The sequence below is a fragment of the Saccopteryx leptura genome, chromosome 12 (assembly GCF_036850995.1).
Source record: "Saccopteryx leptura isolate mSacLep1 chromosome 12, mSacLep1_pri_phased_curated, whole genome shotgun sequence".
In the NCBI taxonomy this organism is placed as follows: domain Eukaryota; kingdom Metazoa; phylum Chordata; class Mammalia; order Chiroptera; family Emballonuridae; genus Saccopteryx; species Saccopteryx leptura.
The window spans coordinates 35,032,198-35,047,944 of record NC_089514.1 but is presented as its reverse complement, the minus strand read 5'-3'; positions in this window follow the sequence as shown (position 1 = coordinate 35,047,944).

Here is a 15,747-nt window from a genome sequence, read left to right as displayed (position 1 = left end):
ACATAAAAACTGATAAAGAGGGCTGTCAACCTTGAGTAAGCTAAAACAAATAGAAAGGCCCTGATTCTAAAACTACTTTAATTAGAAATTGAAAGTCCTCATTGTTCAAGGATCACAGAAGAGCCACTATACTGAGGAATGTATATAATGAATTTTACCTCTGGAGCTCCAAAGATTCGGGTCCTCCTCCCCAAATCAAGGTGGAATGGCATTCAAGGTGCTACACACAGCTTTGTTCTGCATCACTATAGACATAACCTATACCACCCCTGTCTAATATTCACACACCAAAAATATCCCAATGTGATCCTGCTCTGATAGTGTACAACGAATTAGGATCACAATATAGAAAGATCGTCCGCTCTTCTAAAGATATGTCTATTAGAATTTAGGAAAGAGAATATGTTACTCTTTTTTGCATTGCCTTTCCTGAAGCTCAAGGCAAACACCTGAACTCTCAAATAAAAGAAGTAAGAAAAAGACCCAAATGAGGGAGGAGAAGGATCCAGGGGGAAGGGGGAAGGGATGGGGGTCGGAGAAAAGGGACCGACCAGGAGAGCGCACCCACCCTAAGCACAGCCATGCTAGCCTAGCCTAGCTTGGAAAGCTTTTAATGATGTTTATGGTATAGTATCATGAGCAAAGCCTGAGCTAAAAAAACTTGATACAAATGATCTTATTTGATTCTCATTAATAAGTCTCTAAAGTACTGTTAAATAAACATTTTTAAGGCTGAAATCATTTCTAAAAGAAAAGATTTATTGAGCCATATGCTAGCCAGAAATAGGACCAAGTCCTGGGGCGTGTGGGCTTCTAACCTGTCAGCAGCAGCAACAGCAGCAGCAGGGCTAGATGGAAAAGAAAAACGTGGCTACAGTTCTGGAGCTGATGGGCCTCTTACACATTAAGTTTGGAGAGAAAAGATATAAGTTGTTTTGGGAAAATGTCTGTTGGCTACAGTTAAAGTCAGTGGGAGAGGGCAAGGTGGGGCTGGTTCTGGGAGGGTCTATAAGGAAGAACTGTTAATTAGTTGTGGGCAACAGTCTAGAAAGATCATGCATAAGCAAAATGCAGAGGCACCTCCTGGCCTTCTACCTGGCTATTCTCTTTAGATAATCAGGGGAATAACCACCTGGGAGTTAATTTAAAGTTTCATCAAATGCTCAGGAATGTAAGCACTCCTTTGTTCTTTTGCCCTGCAAAAGAACTCCATGGTGATGGCCATGGAGTGACTACTAGCCAGACATCCCCATTTTTCAGAAGAAACGGATCCTTGGAAACACTGAGTGCCTTTGCTTATAAGATGCAGAGCTGGGATTTGAATTGAGGCAGTCTGACTTTAGGGTCATTCCCTTTCAACAACATAATATAATGAAGGACACTCATGCTGTCCTCCAAAATGTCCCTTAGAATTCATCTAACAGGTTGGCTAGATTGAACCACTGGAAAAATTTTTGAAACATTTTTTTACAAGAAGCTCATTAACCCTTTAACTGTTCCTGATTATACTATCCTTAACACTGCACTTTGCCTGTTGTCGACTCTAATACACCCAATAATCTTGTAGTGACGTGAAATCTATAGTTCAGCACAGAGCTCAACCCTGTTGTAACTGCCATTGTAATTTCCCCTCTTCCATGGGGTCACAAGCTCTCCTAAGCATCAAAGAGAGCTTTGTTCATTCAGGTGGAGGCAGGCAAAAGCCACCACCTGAGAAATCAGAGTAACAGCCCAGAGAGTACAGATCACCTCCAGGACTCAGAGTAACAGCCCAGAGAGTACAGATCCTCTCCAGGACTCAGAGTAACAGCCCAGAGAGTACGGATCCTCTCCAGGACTCAGAGTAACAGCCCAGAGAGTACGGATCCTCTCCAGGCCTCAGAGTAACAGCCCAGAGAGTACGGATCCTCTCCAGGACTCAGAGTAACAGCCCAGAGAGTACAGATCCTCTCCAGGACTCAGAGTAACAGCCCAGAGAGTACAGATCACCTCCAGGACTCAGAGTAACAGCCCAGAGAGTACGGATACTCTCCAGGACTCAGAGTAACAGCCCAGAGAGTACGGATCCTCTCCAGGACTCAGAGTAACAGCCCAGAGAGTACGGATCCTCTCCAGGACTCAGAGTAACAGCCCAGAGAGTACGGATCCTCTCCAGGACTCAGAGTAACAGCCCAGAGAGTACAGATCCTCTCCAGGACTCAGAGTAACAGCCCAGAGAGTACAGATCCTCTCCAGGACTCAGAGTAACAGCCCAGAGAGTACGGATCCTCTCCAGGACTCAGAGTAACAGTCCAGAGAGTACGGATCCTCTCCAGGACTCAGAGTAACAGCCCAGAGAGTAAAGATCCTTTCCAGGACTCAGAGTAACAGCCCAGAGAGTACGGATCCTCTCCAGGACTCAGAGTAACAGCCCAGAGAGTACGGATCCTCTCCAGGACTCAGAGTAACAGCCCAGAGAGTACGGATCCTCTCCAGGACTCAGAGTAACAGCCCAGAGAGTACAGATCACCTCCAGGACTCAGAGTAACAGCCCAGAGAGTACAGATCCTCTCCAGGACTCAGAGTAACAGCCCAGAGAGTACAGATCCTCTCCAGGAATCAGAGTAACAGCCAAGAGAGTACATACAGATCCTCTCCAGAACTCAGAGTAACAGCCAAGAGAGTACAGATCCTCTCCAGGCCTCAGAGTAACAGCCCAGAGAGTACAGATCCTCTCCAGGACTCATAGTAACAGCCCAGAGAGTACGGCTCCTCTCCAGGACTCATAGTAACAGCCCAGAGAGTACAGATCCTCTCCAGGACTCAGAGTAACAGCCCAGAGAGTACAGATCCTCTCCAGGACTCAGAGTAACAGCCCAGAGAGTACAGATCCTCTCCAGGACTCAGAGTAACAGCCCAGAGAGTACGGATCACCTCCAGGACTCAGAGTAACAGCCCAGAGAGTACGGATCCTCTCCAGGACTCAGAGTAACAGCCCAGAGAGTACAGATCCTCTCCAGGACTCAGAGTAACAGCCCAGAGAGTACAGATCCTCTCCAGGACTCAGAGTAACAGCCCAGAGAGTACGGATCCTCTCCAGGACTCAGAGTAACAGCCCAGAGAGTACAGATCCTCTCCAGGACTCAGAGTAACAGCCCAGAGAGTACGGATCCTCTCCAGGACTCAGAGTAACAGCCCAGAGAGTACGGATCCTCTCCAGGACTCAGAGTAACAGCCCAGAGAGTACGGATCCTCTCCAGGACTCAGAGTAACAGCCCAGAGAGTACGGATCCTCTCCAGGACTCAGAGTAACAGCCCAGAGAGTACAGATCACCTCCAGGACTCAGAGTAACAGCCCAGAGAGTACAGATCCTCTCCAGGACTCAGAGTAACAGCCCAGAGAGTACAGATCCTCTCCAGGAATCAGAGTAACAGCCAAGAGAGTACATACAGATCCTCTCCAGAACTCAGAGTAACAGCCCAGAGAGTACAGATCCTCTCCAGGACTCAGAGTAACAGCCCAGAGAGTACGGCTCCTCTCCAGGACTCAGAGTAACAGCCCAGAGAGTACAGATCCTCTCCAGGACTCAGAGTAACAGCCCAGAGAGTACAGATCCTCTCCAGGACTCAGAGTAACAGCCCAGAGAGTACAGATCCTCTCCAGGACTCAGAGTAACAGCCCAGAGAGTACGGATCACCTCCAGGACTCAGAGTAACAGCCCAGAGAGTACGGATCCTCTCCAGGACTCAGAGTAACAGCCCAGAGAGTACAGATCCTCTCCAGAACTCAGAGTAACAGCCCAGAGAGTACAGATCACCTCCAGGACTCAGAGTAACAGCCCAGAGAGTACAGATCCTCTCCAGGACTCAGAGTAACAGCCCAGAGAGTACAGATCCTCTCCAGGAATCAGAGTAACAGCCAAGAGAGTACATACAGATCCTCTCCAGAACTCAGAGTAACAGCCAAGAGAGTACAGATCCTCTCCAGGACTCAGAGTAACAGCCCAGAGAGTACAGATCCTCTCCAGGACTCAGAGTAACAGCCCAGAGAGTACGGCTCCTCTCCAGAACTCAGAGTAACAGCCAAGAGAGTACAGATCCTCTCCAGGACTCAGAGTAACAGCCCAGAGAGTACGGATCACCTCCAGGACTCAGAGTAACAGCCCAGAGAGTACGGATCACCTCCAGGACTCAGAGTAACAGCCCAGAGAGTACAGATCCTCTCCAGGACTCAGAGTAACATCCCAGAGAGTACAGATCCTCTCCAGAACTCAAAGTAACAGCCCAGAGAGTACAGATCCTCTCCGGGAGCCAAAGGCAGATGTTTGCCTTCTCTGGCTTCACCTTAGTGCTTTGAGAACTGAGTAAACAGGCTTTGTTCTTGAGATTCAGTGACTCACACAGAAAATCTCATAACACCCTTCATTTAGTATTTTAATACAAGTTGAGGAAACTTAGTGTTAAAATAAAGAAAGGACTCAGTTCCATTACCTATAGTTGCCAGCCTCTCAGTTTTATAAATATGAATGGCTGTTGAAATGAAATTCACAGTATAACAAAAACTATCAGAATAGGATCAAATACAATTAAACTTTCCCATGATTTTTAAAGTCAACTGGTTAAGGAACACAATCAGTGAATTACATTCAATTAGTGTGTGTGTGTGTGTGTGTGTGTGTGTGAGAGAGAGAGAGAGAGACAGAGAGAGACAGAGAGAGACAGAGAGAGAGAGAGAGACAGAGAGAGAGACAGAGAGAAGAACAGATAGGGACAGACAGACAGGAAAGTAGAGAGATGAGAAGCATCACTTCTTTGTTGCGGCACCTTAGTGGGAGGGGTGAGCTGTAGCAGAGTGAGTGACCCCTTGCTCAAGCCAGCAACCTTGGGCTCAAGCCAGCAACCATGGGGTCATGTCTATGATCCCACACTCAAGCCGAATGAGCCTGCACTGAAGCCCATGACCTTGGGATTTCAAACCTGGGTTCTTCATGTTCCAGTCCAACACTATCCACTGCACCACCGCCTAGTCAGGCTACATTCATCTCTTCAATAGCATGGATTTCAACTGTGTTGGTACACTTTTTTGTGAATTTTTAATAAATATTGTAAATGTATTTTCAGTTTCTTATGATTTTCATAATAACATTCCTTTTCCCTAGCATACTTTATTGTAAGAATACAGTATATGATCATAAACATGCAGGAATTGTGTTATTCAACTGTGAATGTTATTGGTAAAACTTGTGGTAAACAGTATGCTATAAGTAGTTAAGTTTGGGGAGGGGAATCAAAAGTTAAACACTATTTTCAAATACCTGGGAATGGTACTATAACCCCATGCTGTTCAAGAGTCAACTGCAATTTTATTTTTTTAATTATGTATTGATTTCTTTTAGAGAGAGGGGATGTGGGGGAAGAGAGACACAGAGAGAGAGAGACATCCACCTGCTATTCCACTCACCCATGAATTCACTGCCTGACTCCTGCATGTGCCCCCACAGGGGATGGGACCTACAACCTTGGTGCATCAAGACAACACCCCAACCAATTGAGCTTCCCAGCCAGGGACAACTGTAGTTTCATTTTTACTAATCTTTTCTTTCATAGAAATGAAAGAAAAAGAAAAAACTAGAAAAAGCAAATAAAATAGAACACTTGGGGAAAAAGGAAAGACTACTTTTAAAGTTTTTATGTTTTTTAAATATTTATTGTATTGACTTTAGAGAGAGAGGAAGGGAGAAGGGAGAGAGAGGGTCAGGAACATATGTTCCTCTATGTGCACTGACTGGTGATCAAACTGGCAACCTCTGCGCTTTAGGACAATGCTTTAATCAACTGAACTACCTGATCAGGGCAAAGTTCTTATTTTTTTTAAAAAAAGAGAAGAATGACAGTTACTGTCACCATAACTGTAGACCCCTGCTGGTGAAACCTTGTGTCTTTCCATTCCAGTTACAGGAAAAACACAAATGAAGGAGGAAGGCTAGAATAAAAAAGCCAACCCCCAGTTTAACCCTGTCCTGAAACCCTGCCATACCAGAGAAAGGGCCCTGATGGAATCCTATGAAGCTCCATTGGGGTGTTAGAGCCTTTAAGAATATATGCCAAGGAGAACTGAAGATGGCAGCGTAGTAAGCAGATGCACAGATGCCCAACACTCACCACCAAACTGAAATACAAATCAATTTAGGAAAAATCAGTGTGAAAAACCAACTCTGGACTACAAGAACATCTCTCAAAAACCAAGGAGCAAAGAAGAAGCCACAACAATCCTGGTAGGGAGTGCTTGAATCTCCCCTGCTTACAGAAACAGGGAGATGGGGGGGGGGGGCTGAGATTTCAGAGGGGATCTCACTCCAGGGAAAAGAGCAGAAAATACTGCTCACAGCCACTTGCCTGGCGACCAGGGGACAAAGTGTGTTGAAAGGACCGGCTTATCTCCCAAGTGGAAAGGAGAGAGAGAGGGACAGATTGTGAGGGGCAAAAAAATGCAGAAGATGACCTAAAAAGCTGACTCATCCATGCTGGAGGTGGCCATAGCTGGGGGAGAGACTGATCCTTCCACAAAACAAAACTGAATTACTTCCAGATCACAAATCTCCAGACATCTCTCCAGCTCCAATCAGTGCAACAAGACACAGCTGAAAACAAGAAGTGGGAGGAAGGGCAGTAATTCATGGAGATCTGAGATACATACTCCCCCTACTGAAGCTGAGAAAACACCCTGCCCCCAGAGAGATTAGTTGGTGGAAGAGGCCTTCAGAGTCTCAGGTTACACCAACCGCATTCCTGGATACAGTTTCAAGGAAGCCCCCTGCTGAGATCAGTAAACAAGACTATCACCTGTTAAAAAAACAAGCAAATCAAGACTTCAAAGTGGCCCAAATCCGAAAGTTGATTACAAATAATAGCTGATACCAACCCAAGAAGACTTAGAAATAACACAATTGAAAACTGGAGGCAGACTACACCAAGCCTAGACTCAACCAACCCTACAAAAAAAACACCCAAACACAGATAATGAGAAGACAAAGAAGTGTAATCCAAGTGAAACCACAAGGAGAAACCTTCAGGAGATGAACTGAGTGATATGGAAATAACCAAACTTACAGATTCGGAGTTCAAAATAATGATTGTAAGGATGCGTAGGGATCTAAGAACAACAATGGATGGTCATTTTGAACACCTAAATAAATAGCAAGTATGAAAAAGGATATTGAAATATTAAAAAAGAATCAGTCGAAAATGACAAATACAATATCAGAAATAAAGACCACAATGGAAGGAATTAAAAACAGGATGCATAGAGCTGAGGATCAAATGAGCGAGTTGGAGGACAACTTGAATGAAGGCAAGAAAGCAGAGAAGAAAAAAGAAAAGAGACTCAAAAAGTCTGAGGAAACTCTTAGCTCTGTGACAACATGAAGAGAAATAACATCCGCATCATAAGGGTTCCTGAAGAAGAAGGGAAAGAACAAGGGATAGAGACTTTGTTCAATCATATCATAGCTGAAAACTTCCCTAAATTAATGCAGGAGAAACTCTCAAAAGTTCAGGAAGCACAGAGAACTCCATTAAAAAGAAACCCAAAGAAACCTACACCAAGACACATCATAATTAAAATACCAAAGCTAAGTGATAAAGAGAAAATATTAAAAGCTGCAAGAGAAAAAAAAAGCTATGACTTACAAAGGATCCCCCATAAGGATGACATCAGACTTCTCAACAGAAACACTGAGGCCAGAAGGGAATGGCAAGAAATATTCAAAGTAATGCAGAACAAGAACTTACAACCAAGACTACTTTACCCAGCAAGGCTATCATTTAAAATCGAAGGAGAAATAAAAAGCTTCCCAGACAAAAAACAACTCAAGGAATTCATTACAACCAAACCAATGCTGCAGGAAATGTTAAGGGGCCTGTTGTAAACAGATCGAAGTTGGAAAAGAATATAGCAAAAAAGGAATACAGCTTTAAAGAATAAAATGGCAATAAACAACTACATATCAATAATAACCTTAAATGTAAATGGATTAAATGATCCAATCAAAAGACATAGGGTAGCTGCATGGATAAGAAAACAGAACCCGTACATATGCTGTCTACAAGAGACATACCTTAAAACAAAAGATGCACATAGATTGAAGGTAAAAGGATGGAAAAAGACATCTCATGCAAATAAAAATGAAAAAAAAAAAGCTGGAGTAGCAATACTTATATCAGATAAAATGGACTTTAAAACAAAGGATATAGTAAGAGATAAAGAAGGCCACTACATAATGATAAAGGGAGTAATCCAACAGGAAGATATAACTATTATAAATATCTATGCACCTAATATAGGAACACCTAAATATATAAAGCAGACTTTGATGGATTTAAAGGGTGAGATCAACAGCAATACTATAATAGTAGGGGATTTCAATACCCCACTAACATCACTATATAGATCCTCAAGAAAGAAAATTAACAAAGAAACAGCAGACTAAAAGGACACACTAGATCAACTAGATTTAATAGATATCTTCAGAACCTTTCACCCTAAAGCAGCAGAATATACATTCTTTTCAAGTGCTCATGGTACATTCTCTAGGATAGACCACATGTTAGGACCCAAAAGTGCTCCCCACAAATTTAAGAAGATTGAAATCATATCAAACACTTTTTCTAATCACAATGGCATGAAATGAGAAATGAACCAAACCAGAAAAGCTTAAAAATTCTCAAATACATGGAAACTAAGTAGCAGGTTGTTAAATAATGAATGGATTAAAAATGAGATCAAAGCAGAAATAAAAAAATTCCTAGAAACGAATGACAGTGAGCATACAACAACTCAACATTATGGGACACAGCAAAATCAGTACTGAAAGGGAAGATCATAGCACTACAGGCACACCTTAAGAAACTAGAAAAAGCTCAAATAAACAACTTAACCTTGCATCTAAAAGAATTAGAAAAAGAACAGCAAGTAAAGCTCAAAGGTAGTAGAAGGAAGGAAATAATAAAGATCAGAGCAGAAATAAATGACATAGAGGCTAAAGAAACAATACAGAGGATCATGAATCCAGGAGCTGGTTCTTTGAAAAGGTAAACAAGATCGATGAACCTTTAACTAAACTCACCAAGAAAAAGAGAGAGAGGATTCAAATAAATAAAATTAGAAATGAGAGTGGAGACATAACAACTGACACAACAGAAATACAAAATATTGTAAGAAAATACTATGAAGAACTGTATGCCGAGGAGTGAAGTCACGGAAATGGCGCCGTGAGCAGCGCGTCCGACAGATCTCCCCAAAGTCTCAACAAATTTGTCAACTAGAAACGGAAAAATTTATCCTCGGAGCATTCCGGACTTCCACACACACACTGAAAGCAGAGGGACTGTTGCCCAGGAGGGAGTACACCTGTGGTGAGTCAGCCCACACGTGCAGCTGCCCGCCCACGCTCGGGGACGGCAGCCTGGGCACTGGCGGCCATCCCAGCATACCTTGAGAAGCCGCGCACGCGGCCCCCGTGCCACGGTCCGACCACTGGCGTGACGAGAAACCGCACGCCCGGGTGCCACGATCCAGAGAGGCCCCGTCCACTGGCGTGCTGAGAAACCGCGCGCACCCCCGTGCCGCGGTCCCCAGCCACTGGCGTGCTGAGAAACCGCGCGCGCGCCCCGTGCCGCGGTCCCCCGCCACTGGCGTGCTGAGAAACCGCGCGCGTGCCCCGTGCCGCGGTCCCCGTCCACTGGTGTGCTGAGAAACCGCGCGCGCGCCCCGTGCCGCGGTCCGGGAGGGGCACCAAGGCTGTCTTCCTACTTGGGAGATTCTCTCCATGGGCGGGGCACCTCACCCAGCCATTCAAGCTAACAATCAAGCGTTGGGGGGAGGGGTGGCGCAGGCAGCCTGAAATTCTTTCTGGAGCACAGCTGCGGATCCAATCACTGAAATTAGCTTAACCCACGAAATCTACGCACCCACGGGGCTCTAATTGATAAGATCTCTCCCAGTTCAGTGATCCAAGACAAGAGGCGTGATATTTTTCAGTGCCTTTCGCTAAAGGGGCGGGGGCAACTTCTGATTGACAGAGCCTCCATATTCAGGGATATTCCTAACAAGAGGGACTTGGCAGATATTAAGATCCATAAAGCAAACAGCGACTAGTGCTTCTTCTTCCCAGTCAAAACAGGCTACCAAGTGTGGAAAGCCTGGGTTGAGTGGTCCAACTGAATGATAGGCGCTGAACAGTCACCTTGACAACAATTGACTCCCAGCCCCACCTGATTACGTTGGAGGCTCTGACTGCCAAAGCCTTACCCAGAGCCTTGCGCTGAGTGAGGATAGAGTGGGGATTTCCCAGCTCTTTGAGCCTCTTACTCCCCAGACAGAAGCAGTGGCAGCCTCATAGCTGGATCACCAGGCTGCTAATTCAGGAAGGGGAGACTAGGAAAGAGACTCCAGGAAAGCAAACTCTCTCATTGTTGGACTCTGCAAAACGCCAACAAGCCTTGACTACCAGCGAGACTAAAGCCAATTATATGACATTGCCATAGAATCCCATCAACTGCAAATTCCTACCTAAGAGTGACATAGGGGCAGAACCTGGGGTATAGAGTCACCGACCAGAAAGAGGGAGAGAAAAGAAAAAAGGAAGAAGTTAACCTCTCAAAATCAAGAAAAATCCACAGACTTTATAACTTGTTCCACTAATTCTTTGTTGTTGTTGTTTCTTTCTTCTATCTTATTGCCTTTATTATTATTTCTATTTCTTCCACCTCAGTCCTTTTACTCTCTGCCCATCTTATGCTACCCTTTTCTTGAACTACACTACCCATGAGTGTTACATTTTATTTCTTTTCTTCGTCCTAACTCTCCTTTAGGGTTACACTCCAAAACCCTTAACTCTCACTCTCTCCCCTTTTGTTGTTTTTTCCTTTCCTTTTTTTTCTTCCTTCGTTTCTCTCTTACTCTTATTTTTTCCTTTCTATTCATTTCTTCTTTTCTCCTTTTACTTTTCCTCCCATTTAAGCCTCAATCACGAACAAATTATTTAATTTGGGACTCAAGTTTTTGTGGGGTTTTTTTTTTGTTGTTGTTGTTCTTTTTTTTCTTCTTCTGCTTTTGTTCTTGGTTTTTCTTTATTTGTTTGTTTTTGTGGCATTTTGGGCACTTTTTACATTGCTTTTTAACTCATTAGCATTCCTCCCAACCCAAAGTCTCCATTGTATTTAGTCTTCGCTCCACTTAATACAACAGATTTTTACTTATTATTTTTATTTTTATTTTTTTCTTCTTTAATTATTGTTTTTTCTCTCCTTTTTTCTGTTTCCCTCTCATCCCTCTCATTATATCTCTTAGTCGACCATCACTTACAAGCAAATCATTTTATGCTTGTCTAAGATTTTCCCCCTTTTTCTTTTTTTTTTTTTTTTTTTTTGTATTTAGTAGGTCCCTAATCCCTTTTTTGCCCCTTGAACTCTTCACCCCAAATCAGGCCCTCCATTATAGGCAGTTTTTGTTCCATTTAGCATAATATAATTCACAGGTCATCACGATATTTCCCTAAGGAGGTGAGAGGAGGGGAAGAGAAGAAAGAAAAAAGGGGGAAATAATAAATTATTATTTTTTTTTGTGGAGTGTTTTCCTTTTTTTTTTCTTTTTTTTTTTCCTTTTCCGTTTTATTTTTTATTAATTCTAATTAACACTATCATCAAGACCACCTTCACATGCCAATAAGAAAAAGGAAATCGAACATGATGGATACAAAAGACAGAGAGGTAACACAAATTGATGTGGAAAAATCTATGGAGAAAAGATTTAACATATTGGAAGCCTTGGAGCCAAATGACAGAGAATTTAAAATAGAAATCTTAAAAATACTCAGAGATATACAAGAAAACACAGAAAGGCAATTTAAGGAAATCAGAAAACAACTCAACGATCACAAAGAATATATTACCAAGGAAATTGAAACTATAAAAACAAATCAAACAGAAATGAAAAACTCAATTCAAGAGCTGAAAAACGAGGTAACAAGCTTAGCTAATAGAACAGCCCAGATAGAAGACAGGATCAGTGAAATAGAAGACAAGCAACTTGAGGCACAACAGAGAGAAGAAGAAAGAGACTCAAAAATAATAAAAAACGAGAAAGCCCTACAGGAATTGTCTGACTCCATCAGAAAGAATAACATAAGAACAATAGGTATATCAGAGGGAGAAGAGAAAGAAAATGGAATGGAGAATATACTCAAACAAATAATAGATGAGAACTTCCCAAGCCTGTGGAAAGAATTAAAGCCTCAAATTCAAGAAGCAAACAGAACACCGAGTTTTCTTAACCACAACAAACCCACTCCAAGGCACATCATAATGAAGATGACACAAACCAATGACAAAGAAAAAATTCTCAAGGCAGCCAGGGAAAAGAAGAATACAACATATAAAGGAAGGCCCATTAGATTATCATCAGATTTCTCAGCAGAAACTCTACAAGCTAGAAGAGAGTGGACCCCAATATTTAAAGCCCTGAAAGAGAGGAACTTTCAGCCACGAATACTATACCCATCAAAGCTATCCTTCAAGTACGAAGGAGATATAAAAATATTCACAAATACAGAAAAGATGAGAGAATTTATGATCAGAAAGCCCCCACTCCAGGAAATACTAAAGGGGGTTTTCCAACCAGATTCAAAGAACAAAAGAAAACATAACCACAAGTAACAGCTCCACCAAGAAAACAATAAAACCAAACTTAAACTGTGACAACAAAAGAAAAAAAAAAGGGGGAGAAAGGATGAAGATTAACAGTAGCAAAGGACAATGAAGCGCAGAAATACTCATAAGATAGGGTACTACAATGAATACGGTAGGTACCCTTTTCATTACTTAATGGTAACCACCCTTGAAAAAACCACCACAAAAACACTTGACTTAAAAAAGGTAGCAACAGAGGAAAGAAGTATGGAATACAAACAAACAAAAACAAATGATAGAAAAACAAAAGAGAAGAATCAAACAAGATACAAAACTAACAGAAAGCAATTTATAAAATGGCAATAGGAAACCCACAAGTGTCAATAATTACACTAAATGTAAATGGATTAAACTTACCAATAAAAAGACACAGAGTAGCAGAATGGATTAAAAAAGAAAATCCGGGAGATGATGTCAGAGTAATGGCGGGGTAGGAAGCGATACCGATAAATCTCCCCCAAAACTCAACAAGATCTTCAACCAGAAACAGAAAAACATATACTTGGAGCTTCCAGATGCTTCGCAATACACCCAAAGGTATGATTGAGTGAAAAATTGGCTAAATATATAACCAAACCCCGAAGGAAATAGGGAGTAAGAAATGCTCCGCCTTCCTCACTAAACTAAACAGGGCGGCTTTCTCTGGTAACTGTGAATATAGAAACTGAGGCGGGCAAAGGGGGTGAATACATCCAGGCCACGACACAAACGGCCGAACCAGGCTGTGGCACAGAGATCCAAGCCAAGGAAAATCTGATCCTGTGGCAACCCGGGCAATACAAGCTAACACTTGCGCCAAACCCAAACAAAGAAAGACAAGCACGCGGACATTTTACCCGGTCTCCTGGTTGGTGCGCAGTTAGTGGGCGAGAGATTTCTTCCTAAGCCCCGTAAGTGGGTGCCCGTGTTGCCCCACGGAGAGGCAGGGTCAGAGGCCTTTCTGTGGGCCGAGGGCAGAGTCTCTGGGAAGCCCCAGCGCCCTGGGAAAGCCACGCACGGGAGGGAGTGAGAACTAATTCCAACGGTGGAGATTTTCCATACTGGAGGGTGTTTCACTCAGAGGGAAACGCGGCCGGCCTCATACCCTGGTTTGCGCGCGCAGATAAGGAGTGAGCGATTCCTCCGAGTGCCTCGGCTGTGCGCGCCCGTGTTATCGCATACAGGAGCAGAGTCAGGGGCCTTTGTGTGGGCCAAAGCGGAATCTTGGGCTGCCCCAGCGCCTTGCAAAAGCCGCGCACGGGGATGGAGCGAGACTCAATTCCAACGCTGCAACTTTTCCCTGCAGTTGGGGGTTTCACTCAGAGCGTGAGACTGCTGGCCGGATATCCTGGTCTGCGCGCGCAGCCAGTGAGTGAGAGTTTCCTCCAAGCGCCCCGGAAGTGGGCGCCCGCTTGTGTTACCGGACAGAGTGGCAGAGCCAGAGGTCTTTGAATGGCCGGAAAGCCCGCCTGATTATGCTAGCAGCTCTGACTGACTGAGCCTTACCCAGAGCCCTGTGCTGATTGGAAATAGAGTGAGGAGTTGCCAGCTCTTTGAGCCTCTTACTATCCAGGCAGAGGCAGCAGCAACCCCATAGCTGGATTATCAGGCTACTAATTGAGGAAGGAAAGACTAGGAGAAAGGCTCCAGGAACACGGACTCTCTCACTGTCGGAGCCTATAAATGCTAATAGCCTTGACTGCCAACGAGACTAAAGCACAATACATGACATTGCCATAGAGACTTATCAACTGCAAACCTCCACCTGAGCGTGGCAAAGTGGCAAAACCCGGGGTACAGAGTCACCGACCAGGAAGAGGGAGAGAAAAGAAAAAGCAAGAAGATAACCTCTCAAAATCAAGAATAATCTGCAGACTTTATAACCTATCCCATTTTATTATATTTGTTCGTTTGTTTCTCTTATCTTCATTCTTGATACTTTTTTTTTCCTCCTCCAATTTGGCCGATTAACTCTCTACCAGTCTTACTCTCTCCTCTCCTTGAACTACACTACCCATAAGTGTTACATCTCCCATTATCTTTTCTCTTCTCTTCCTTTCTCTCTATGAGGGTTGCACTCCAAAACCCTTAACTCTCTCTCTCTCTCTCTCCTTTCTTTTTTCTTCTTTTAGTGGTTCCCTCTTTTTTTTTCTCTCTCTCTCTTTCTTTTCTCCCTCTATATTAGTTTCTTCCTTTCTCCTTTACATCTCCTCTCATTCAAACCTCAATAACAAACAAATTATCTTATCTGGGACTCAAACTCATGTTTGTGGCATTTTGGGGGATTTTTACTTCACCTTTTTAACTCACTAGCAGTGCTCCCATCCCTGGCTCTCCATATTATCTAGTTCTTGTTCCACTAAATACAATAGTAATTTTTTAATTTGTCCCCCCATTTTTCCGTTTTCCTCTTAATCCTCTCATCATAACTCTTAGACAACCAACACCTAAAAGCAAATCATTTTATTCTTGACCCAAATTTTTTCCTTATTTGCTTTTTGTGGGTCCATACGCTCTTTTTTTTTTCTTTTTTCTTTCTTTTTTTTTTTTTTATTTTCTTTTTTTTTGCCCCTTTATTACTTTTCCCCAATTCAGGCCCTCCATCACAGGCATTGTTTGTTATAATTCACAGTCCACCACAAGATTTTATCAAGAAAGAGGGGAGAGGAGAGGAGAGGAAAAAAGGAGGGGGGGAATAATTTCCTTTTTTTTTCTTTTTTTTCTTTTTTTTTTTTAATTTTTATTTTATTTTATTTTTCTTTATTTCATTATTAATTTTTTTAAAAAAAAACAACTCTTTTCGATTTTTTTTATTATTTTTTTAAACTTTTTATTCTTTATTAAATCTCATTAATACTATCAACAAAACCACCCTCAGATGCCATTAAGGAAGAGAAAATCGAATATCATGGATAAAAAAGAAAGAGAGGTAACACAGCTAGATGAGGAAAAATCTATGGAGAAAAAATTTAATATATTGGAAACCTTGGAGCTAAATGACAGAGAATTCAAGATAGAAATCCTAAAAATCCTCCGAGATAT